At 43.5% G+C, this 7,679-nt stretch overlaps 1 long non-coding RNA gene across 9 annotated transcripts; it reads right to left on the bottom strand.

The window, feature by feature from the left end:
* Positions 1-872: 872 nt before the first annotated feature.
* On the bottom strand, positions 873-5,362 carry LOC125511379 (uncharacterized). 9 transcript variants are annotated; one of them, XR_007284969.2, is made up of 10 exons: positions 4,913-5,362; positions 4,680-4,842; positions 3,983-4,041; positions 3,701-3,900; positions 2,993-3,627; positions 2,607-2,723; positions 2,383-2,491; positions 1,751-1,836; positions 1,205-1,337; positions 873-1,111 (listed from the first exon to the last, which is right to left on the bottom strand). It is a non-coding gene; the product is annotated as an uncharacterized LOC125511379 (long non-coding RNA). The 9 variants fall into 9 exon arrangements; XR_007284972.2 differs by having other exon boundaries at positions 3,588-3,637; positions 4,913-5,358; XR_007284971.2 differs by having other exon boundaries at positions 3,588-3,627; positions 4,913-5,358.
* Positions 5,363-7,679: the final 2,317 nt, after the last annotated feature.

The raw sequence follows: 7,679 nt of genomic DNA, 5'->3' as shown, positions 1-7,679 counted from the left end.
GAAGAAGAATATCATACCGAGTGTAGATTCACTTATTTTGCTCCGTATGTAGTCACTTGTTGAAATCTCTAAAAAGACAAATATTTAGGAACGGAGGGAGTATAATGCATTGCATACCTAGTTGATATGGAGGGGTTGGCAAGAACAGTCTGAGAATTGTGATATTTAGTTTTCACTCACATAAAACCTATAGGCTGACAAATAATAAGCTAATACATCATGTCCAAAATAATTGGCAAAGCATGTTAATTTCAAAAGGGAGCATCGTCAATACAATACGAACATTTGCATTTGTGCTCCATATGCATGACTGGCATGCCACGTAACGTCCATCAAACTTTGGTAATTATATTCAACCCTTTTCATATAAAGCACACTGTCATTGTAGGGAATTTATTATTAATGTCAGGTTCCATTTGATGTACTAATCTGACAACACAGTCAAAGAGAAGAAGTTTAGAATGTGTAGCCTCTATTAAGTAACAATATAACTTCCAGCACATAGTAGTGGGCTAGTTGGTGAAATAACCGTACCAAACTGCATGGAGAGTAGCCATAATTCATAAGTATTATTAGGCGTGGTCAAAACTCAAGAAGGCCCATCTTCGCATTCCTTTAATCATTTTGAAGGTAATTCGCCAGTACTCAATCAAGTCGCCCTAATAGAAGCCATATATAGAAATGTGTTCTTACAGATATGAGAAGAATAACTCGTTAGTAGTTGTAGCTCATTTCAAGAGGGAGATTTATTAAAAAACAGAATAAATGTACTAAGTTTTTGCCCTTCAGATATCTTGACATACAAATCCAGCATGTGTTATGGAACCTTGTAATGGGAGTGGTTTGCCAAGTCTTGAATTCATGGAAGAATCTTACCAAATAGGCTTTCGCCCCGCCATATAGATATAGCAACAACCCAATACAACCAAGAGTCCAATGCTGGGGCAAACAGCACAAGCACGCCCAAACGAAAAAAAAAAGAGAAAGAAGAGAGAAAATAATGTCGACAGCGTCGGATCGACGAAAATGATGATGACCCGCAACCGCTGCGCCCACCGGAGATTTACCACCTCGCTCCTAGCACCTTGAACCTCCGCATGCCAAGCAACACCTTCAAGAAAGAACACGACAACAATGACGCTACTGCCCGGACAAGTCCTAGGGTTTCCCCCGGTACGCGGACGGGCATGGGGAAGGGGAATACCCGATGCCCTTCAGGAAGGAACGGTGGCGCCCACGGGCGTCACCGCGTCGGTGCGGACATTTGGGGCCAAACAGGTTGCTTGACGGAAAGATTGAACAACATTATTTAACCTTCTTATTATCATTTCACTTATCTACATGTTCACAGGAAGAAGAAAATTAAGCTTAGCCAGTATAGCAAGTAGCACACTGCCGATATGAAATGTCACTAAAGAGTAAGTCATGTAGCTTAGCCAGTATAGCAAGTAGCACACTGCAGTTTACAAGAATCTTCCTATTTCTCATTGATTAAATAGACCAATTATTTTCAGCAATTCCGAAAACAGACACCTAACATTGTGCCCTGCTTGCTAATTCTGAAGGATGCAATGTTAATGCATCAACAGTAAGTAGTATGCAGGCTTCTTGCAAATCTCAAATGAGTGTTTTCAGTGTGGAAGATTACATTGATGTAGGCAATTACGGAAGCCAGCAAACATTTAGTTATATTTATGATGCTTGCTAATGTGGCTTCAGAAATAAAAAATCATGACAAGCGTTGCCTAACCTCTGAATTAGCTCACCAATTGCTTCTTGTAAACTGCATCAGAAGCCTTCACAATGTCCTGGATAAGGATACACAAACCCCACAGTCTTTCCTTGATAAAATGAAATGAAAAGGTAAGAGTTGTGGGTAAGGTCAGTTCAGGGAGGGATGGAACGACGAAACGAACGAAATGATAATTAAATAGAACATGATCAAATGCCCGTCTTTCATTAGACTCACTCTGGTTTCAAGCGGTGCACATCATAGTTACTTCATGGTTCTAATCTAAAATGCAGCCCTAATTCACTGGCAAATGGCAGACCGAATACAAAATTTTACAAATTTCATTTTACATACAAAAAATAAAATCACAACAAAGGGTCATTTTTTCGTTAGTTGGAACAGAGGGCCAGTTCAGGGTCAAACATTCCAAATACTACACTAAGAAACCTAGTGTGGCCTTCTAGTTTATAAAAGGATAGGAAATGAATGCTCAAATAGACTTCTACACTGATAATTTAATTTGTGAATGACAAAAAAATTATGGATTGATATTTTAATTTGGAAAGGACAAATAATGATATACCATTTTTCAGTGTTGAACACAACTGAATGGAAAACAATCCACCAATTCCTTGCCACGGCTAACATACCTATAGTATACTTTCCACCCCTATTTTACCAGGTTCGCCTCCCCATGAAATCCCCCTCCTCGGCAGGTCCTTGCTCCAATATAATGCATGAATGCACCCCATCCAAATCCTACATATGTAAGAAGAACACAGCCCATTGTAGAAGTCCTCGGTGATCCACTCAAGTGGTGAATCAGTCCACCAAACAAACGGAATTAACCGATGAAAGGGGCAAGAGAAATCACCTCTGATAAATGGCAAGTTTGAAAATGAGAATGATGATCAGGGGCGTAATCTTCAACTGCAACGATTACCTGAGATCCTCAACAATAATTTAGTACGTAACCAAGTTCATTTGGATCCTGCAAGGGACATCGAAAAATGTTTGAGCACAAAAAGGGTGTCAAAGAGTGGCAGCCCATAAGGAGCAGAAAGTGATGAAACAACACAATAGCAGAGTTAACGCAGAAATGTACAGCTTTTTTATATCACTACTAAACCCGAGATCATCCTAGAAGCGGAGGAACTAAATAATTACAGTAACATAGGCGCATCAACGACAAAGGAGCATAGATAAACCCACAGGAACACAAATTAGTTTCTTATAATCAAAGTTTCCATAATGATTTACCAGAGTACATGAACTGACAATCCAATCGAGCAGAACTGGGGAGAATACTGTGTGCTGCATAACTAAAAATAATCAATCTGTAGGTTTAGTAATACAATCTTGATTAATAGACAGATCAATTATGTCAGTCAATGAATTTTTTGCTGGAGTCAAGGATGCGAGACATTTATTATATTTGTTGCTTGTGTTGGGAAGGAAATCAAATCAAACGTTCATTGTTTTTAGTTGTTATTCCTAATAGAGTAGCACATGAAAACTCAAACAAAATAGGAAAGTGTTGTGGCCATTTAATACTGAAACCAACAGGGTACTAAGAAACTGATGGATATAAACTTGTTATTGTCATGCTTGCTGGAGAGAAACAAAAATAGAAACACAATTAATAATATGCAGTGCTAAATTAACCCATGAAACTAATACTCCATGTGACTGCACGCTGAGCACTGTCCACCTCATTTTGAGTTTGGTTACCCAACTCTTTTAGGCTGAGTTGCAAAAACTTCAAAATATGTAACTCTTTCAGAGCAGATAAAAGTTGTGTTTAAGGCGAAACTTCCTCCGTCCTCAAAGAACATGTAAGCTAAGTGTTGTCCACCTCATTTTGGGAATTGAGAGAGTTGTGCTCCGTCCTCATCCTTATGATAGCTAAGTGTTGTCAAGGAGTGAGCCTGAAGCATGTAAAAGTTCAAAAAAGTTAGCAATGCATACCTGGATTGTTTGTGTTCCTCAAAGAATACGGTGACCCTGTTGACAGTCGTGGTCTGGCAGAGCTTCAGTATGATAGTGTCTGCCCCCGGAGATCCAGACATAATCATCAATTTATCTAACACAAAAGAGTTCTCGCAGATGCCATCCTTGACGTTGTCGCCCTGTTAACACAGAAGTCTATGTGCCAATGAACCTTCTCCCTGAGTGTAACGAACATCAAATGGTTGTGATTCTTTATGTGCTCAGTTATGAACCAACTATTTATTAGCTGCATGTAGCAACCTGATCAGCGCGGGACACTCGTACATGCATGATCGGCTATTCTCGGCCTTAGGCTTTGCCTGAAAAAATTCAAAAAAAAAGTGATGGCACATCAGCTCACTCCATGATGCCTTTTTTCAAACCAAAACTGCAAAAAAAAACCCACATATAGTATCTCGTACCACAGAACTTAGTGAACAACTGCACTCTATCTTCTGCATTTAGTCGGCTTTCCCCATATCTAATACCGAATCCAACTTCCCATGAATACAGGTTGTAGAAGTCGTATGCCTCGCCCAACGAATCGAAACTTGTTCCTATTTCTGGTTTAATCATACTATTCGTCAGTTCCTCGGCAAACTTCCTTATCGATTGCTCCAGTGTGCTCATCCGTGAAGCGCACAGAGTTCTGTCCGGTGGTGTGTTGCAGATAGTAGTGTTTTCTCAGGAAATTATGAACTGGTTTGTCAAAACATTTAATCCACGGACTCCTGATATGCAGCCTGGTTCGCAACGTTTCTCTTATCTGAAATTCTAAACACCTTACGACATCTAACTACCTGAAACACGCCGAAACCAAATTCCTGCTCCCATGATTTCAAATTAACTAAATATATTGTTTGGCGAATCACCATCAAGAGTCCTTGAACTTAAATAGCTGTCTATAAATGCGCTCAAATTAAATATACAATCAGACCACGGGGACGAGACGGCTCACCTTTTCGTCCATCCAGGTGCCTCCCGATTAACCTCAGGGCGCAGCCAAATTCACCAATTGAATCCTCCGTGCCAAGAGCGCCAGCCTCCCCCTGGGTGGCAGCCTTAGCGGCACTGGATCGGAGTGCTTAAGGTCATCGGCAAACTCTTGCCGAAGTGGGAACCTGCGGGCGCCGGATTTCAAGGAAAGGTTTGTAAAAATCAATAGAGGGGTGGCGGACAAAAAGAGCTTACCTGACCACCAGATCGAGCACGAACTTCAGGCCGTTCTCCTCCATCCTTAAGCACTGGAGCGGAGGTGGAGGCGACCAGAGCCGGCGGCGGCGCGGCGCCGAGGTTGGTGCGACGGCGAGCTCGGGCGGTGAGGCGGCGGGGCAGAAGCTGCAGGAGACGGCGGCGGGGACCTCGAGGCCGAGCTCAGGCCATGGCTTCCCTGGCTCCAGAGGCCGTGGCGGCGCCGGACGCAGCAGCGGGGCGAGGAGGAGGCCGGCCGTCGGGGAGGCAGGAGCTCCTCGTCCCCTCGATCCAGATCGGGATCGAGGAGGGAGCAACAGGGGCGCGAGGGAGCGGGCGACCCGCGGGCAGCGGTCGGGGCGTAGGTCTTTCTTCGTAGGTTAACCGTTGTAAATTTTTGTAGGAGGATTTTCTGTCCATGAATCATAGTGTTTCACAACGGGCCTCGTGGTAGCATATCGTTTTTTTGTCGGTTTTGAGGGCGGAAAGGGGGAATCGCTGGGTTGCGGGAGGTGGAATTCAGGACGAAAATTAATCGTCTCTGATGGGATGAAAATTGACCGGCGGAGACTATTAACTGCTCCATTAAAAGTGGAGATGCAACTTGTATTTGCTTGCAACAAGAGAGTTCCAAGCGAGTATGATCATGGCCCCTGCCTGTCGCTCTCATCAAGGCCTGACAGTTGCCGGTAGCCCCTGGACCGGTCGCTGTTATACCATCCTTCGCTGTCCATCACGTTCTTTCCTGGAAAAAAATCCTATAAGACCCAAGTCGTACACAGCGATGGTAAGACCCACTTCGGCTGAGGACACCTGGCAAAACCGAATCTCAACGCACGCAGGCAAGTTTCTCTATTTTCAGTATCAAATCCTGATTTCCGTCAGCCTCGCCGAATCCTCTTTCCTTCTCCCGTTCGCTCGTCGCCGCCCACGACCACCAGCAGCAGCAGCCATGCGGCATACGGCGCGTCCTCCTCACCCCATCCGCACAGGCTGCTCGTCCAGATGCTCTGTCACGTCGCGCAGTTAGTCATGGTAAGGAAAAAGGACGATCTCTTGTCGACGGCGGCGGCGTGACACGATGATGCTCATCCTCACAGCAGGCACACCGGCTACTCGTCCAGCCTCTCCATGATGCTGCAGAGTCGTTTATGGCAACGAACTATAGGCCGCCCATCATACCGTGTGGGGATTGATCCTCTTTAGTATCAAAAACATGGATCTGAAGATGGATGTGTGTAATGGCAGTGCTTGTCACTGTAAATTCAATTGATTGATGTAAAAAAATGTATTTTTTCACCATGTAATCAGTCAATTTTAATTTTTACCCTATTGTAATGTTCGAAGCTTTTTGGAAGTTGCAAGTTTCAACTGAAATTGATCTGATGATCCCCTAGGAAAAATGATATGATGGTCAGTTGTATCTGTTTGGTTCTCTTTATTTTGTTGTATCTTTCTCTACAACTTCCTACCATCACTGTAAGTAATATGAACTGCTGATGCCAGGGGCTTCAGGTATCAGGAGAAGGCAACTGCAACAATACACATTGCAGATTTTACAGGAGCTTCAAAAGGCTCCTGGCATTTGTCGTGACTCTGTTTATCTCTTTATTCAACAAACAAGTAGGCAGCAATACCCATTTCAGTATTATTGGATATTAAAAAAAACCTTTAGCACAAGAGCTTCAAATACCAAGAGCTTTTATTCACAAGGAACTTCAAATACCAGGAGCTTTTAGTCACAGTGTACATCAAATTCATTTATACAATACATTTGCTCCACAATCTGCATCAACTATCCTATCTTAACTTGAGAAATTTCTGAAGGAAAATGTACAAAGCATCTGCTGAATAAACCAAGTCTGCAGCTTCAGTTCGTGTGGTTTTCTTCAGTTTCGTCAGTAGTTTTCTGTTCTTCAGTCAAGCGAGATTAGCTAGAGTTTGTTAGCGCGGAGAGCGAGTCTGGTGGGTAGCGATGGACGAGCAGAGTAGTCGGCGAGCTGCCAGGGCGCCGTGGAACGTGGCCGTGAACGGCAGGGTAGAGCGGCGGGGGCGGTGGCCGCGGCCACGGCGAGCTTGCCGGAGAAGCAAGCAGAGGAGTTGCGCTAAGGGCGAGCTGCCGGAGCGCCGAGGAACTCGGTCGTGGTCGTGGGCGGCGGCGAGGGAACGGGAGAAGGAAAGAGGATTCGGCGAGGCTGACAGGAATCGGGATTTGATACTGGAAATAGAGAAACTTGCCTGCGTGCGTTAAGATTCGGTCTTGCCTGCCAGGTGTCCTCAGCCGAAGTGGGTCTTACCATCGCTGTGTACAACCCGGGTGTTATAGGATTTCTCATCTTCCATTATACTTTCGGTATGAGGACGCACCGTGTGCCTGCACTGTCTACTGTGTTTTATCTCACAACATAAATGTATTACCACCTAATCCCAAACAAGAATATGGCAAAACATAGATATAACTATATAAAGAGAAATTGAAGGAAACAACACAAACATGACATGGAAATGTAAGGATCGCAAAAAGAAACCTTCTCTCATCAATAAAACATCTTAATGCTAATTTGGAGCTATGATGTATTTCGACCAAATTACATTAAAAAAATTAACCGTGGCACCCCCAAAGTGTTGAGATCATAGATCTGTCACTGATTTTCAATTGACTCACTATGTAACTCTCTCCGTTCAGAAATACTTATCTTAGAAATGGTTGTATCTAGAACTAAAACAAATCTAGATACAATCATTTTTAGGATAAGTATTTCTGAAC

The sequence above is a fragment of the Triticum urartu genome, chromosome 3A (assembly GCF_056163025.1).
Source record: "Triticum urartu cultivar PI428250 chromosome 3A, HENAU_Tu73, whole genome shotgun sequence".
In the NCBI taxonomy this organism is placed as follows: Eukaryota; Viridiplantae; Streptophyta; class Magnoliopsida; order Poales; family Poaceae; genus Triticum; species Triticum urartu.
Note: the sequence above shows the minus strand (reverse complement) of the source record. Positions and strands in the feature narration are given on the sequence as shown.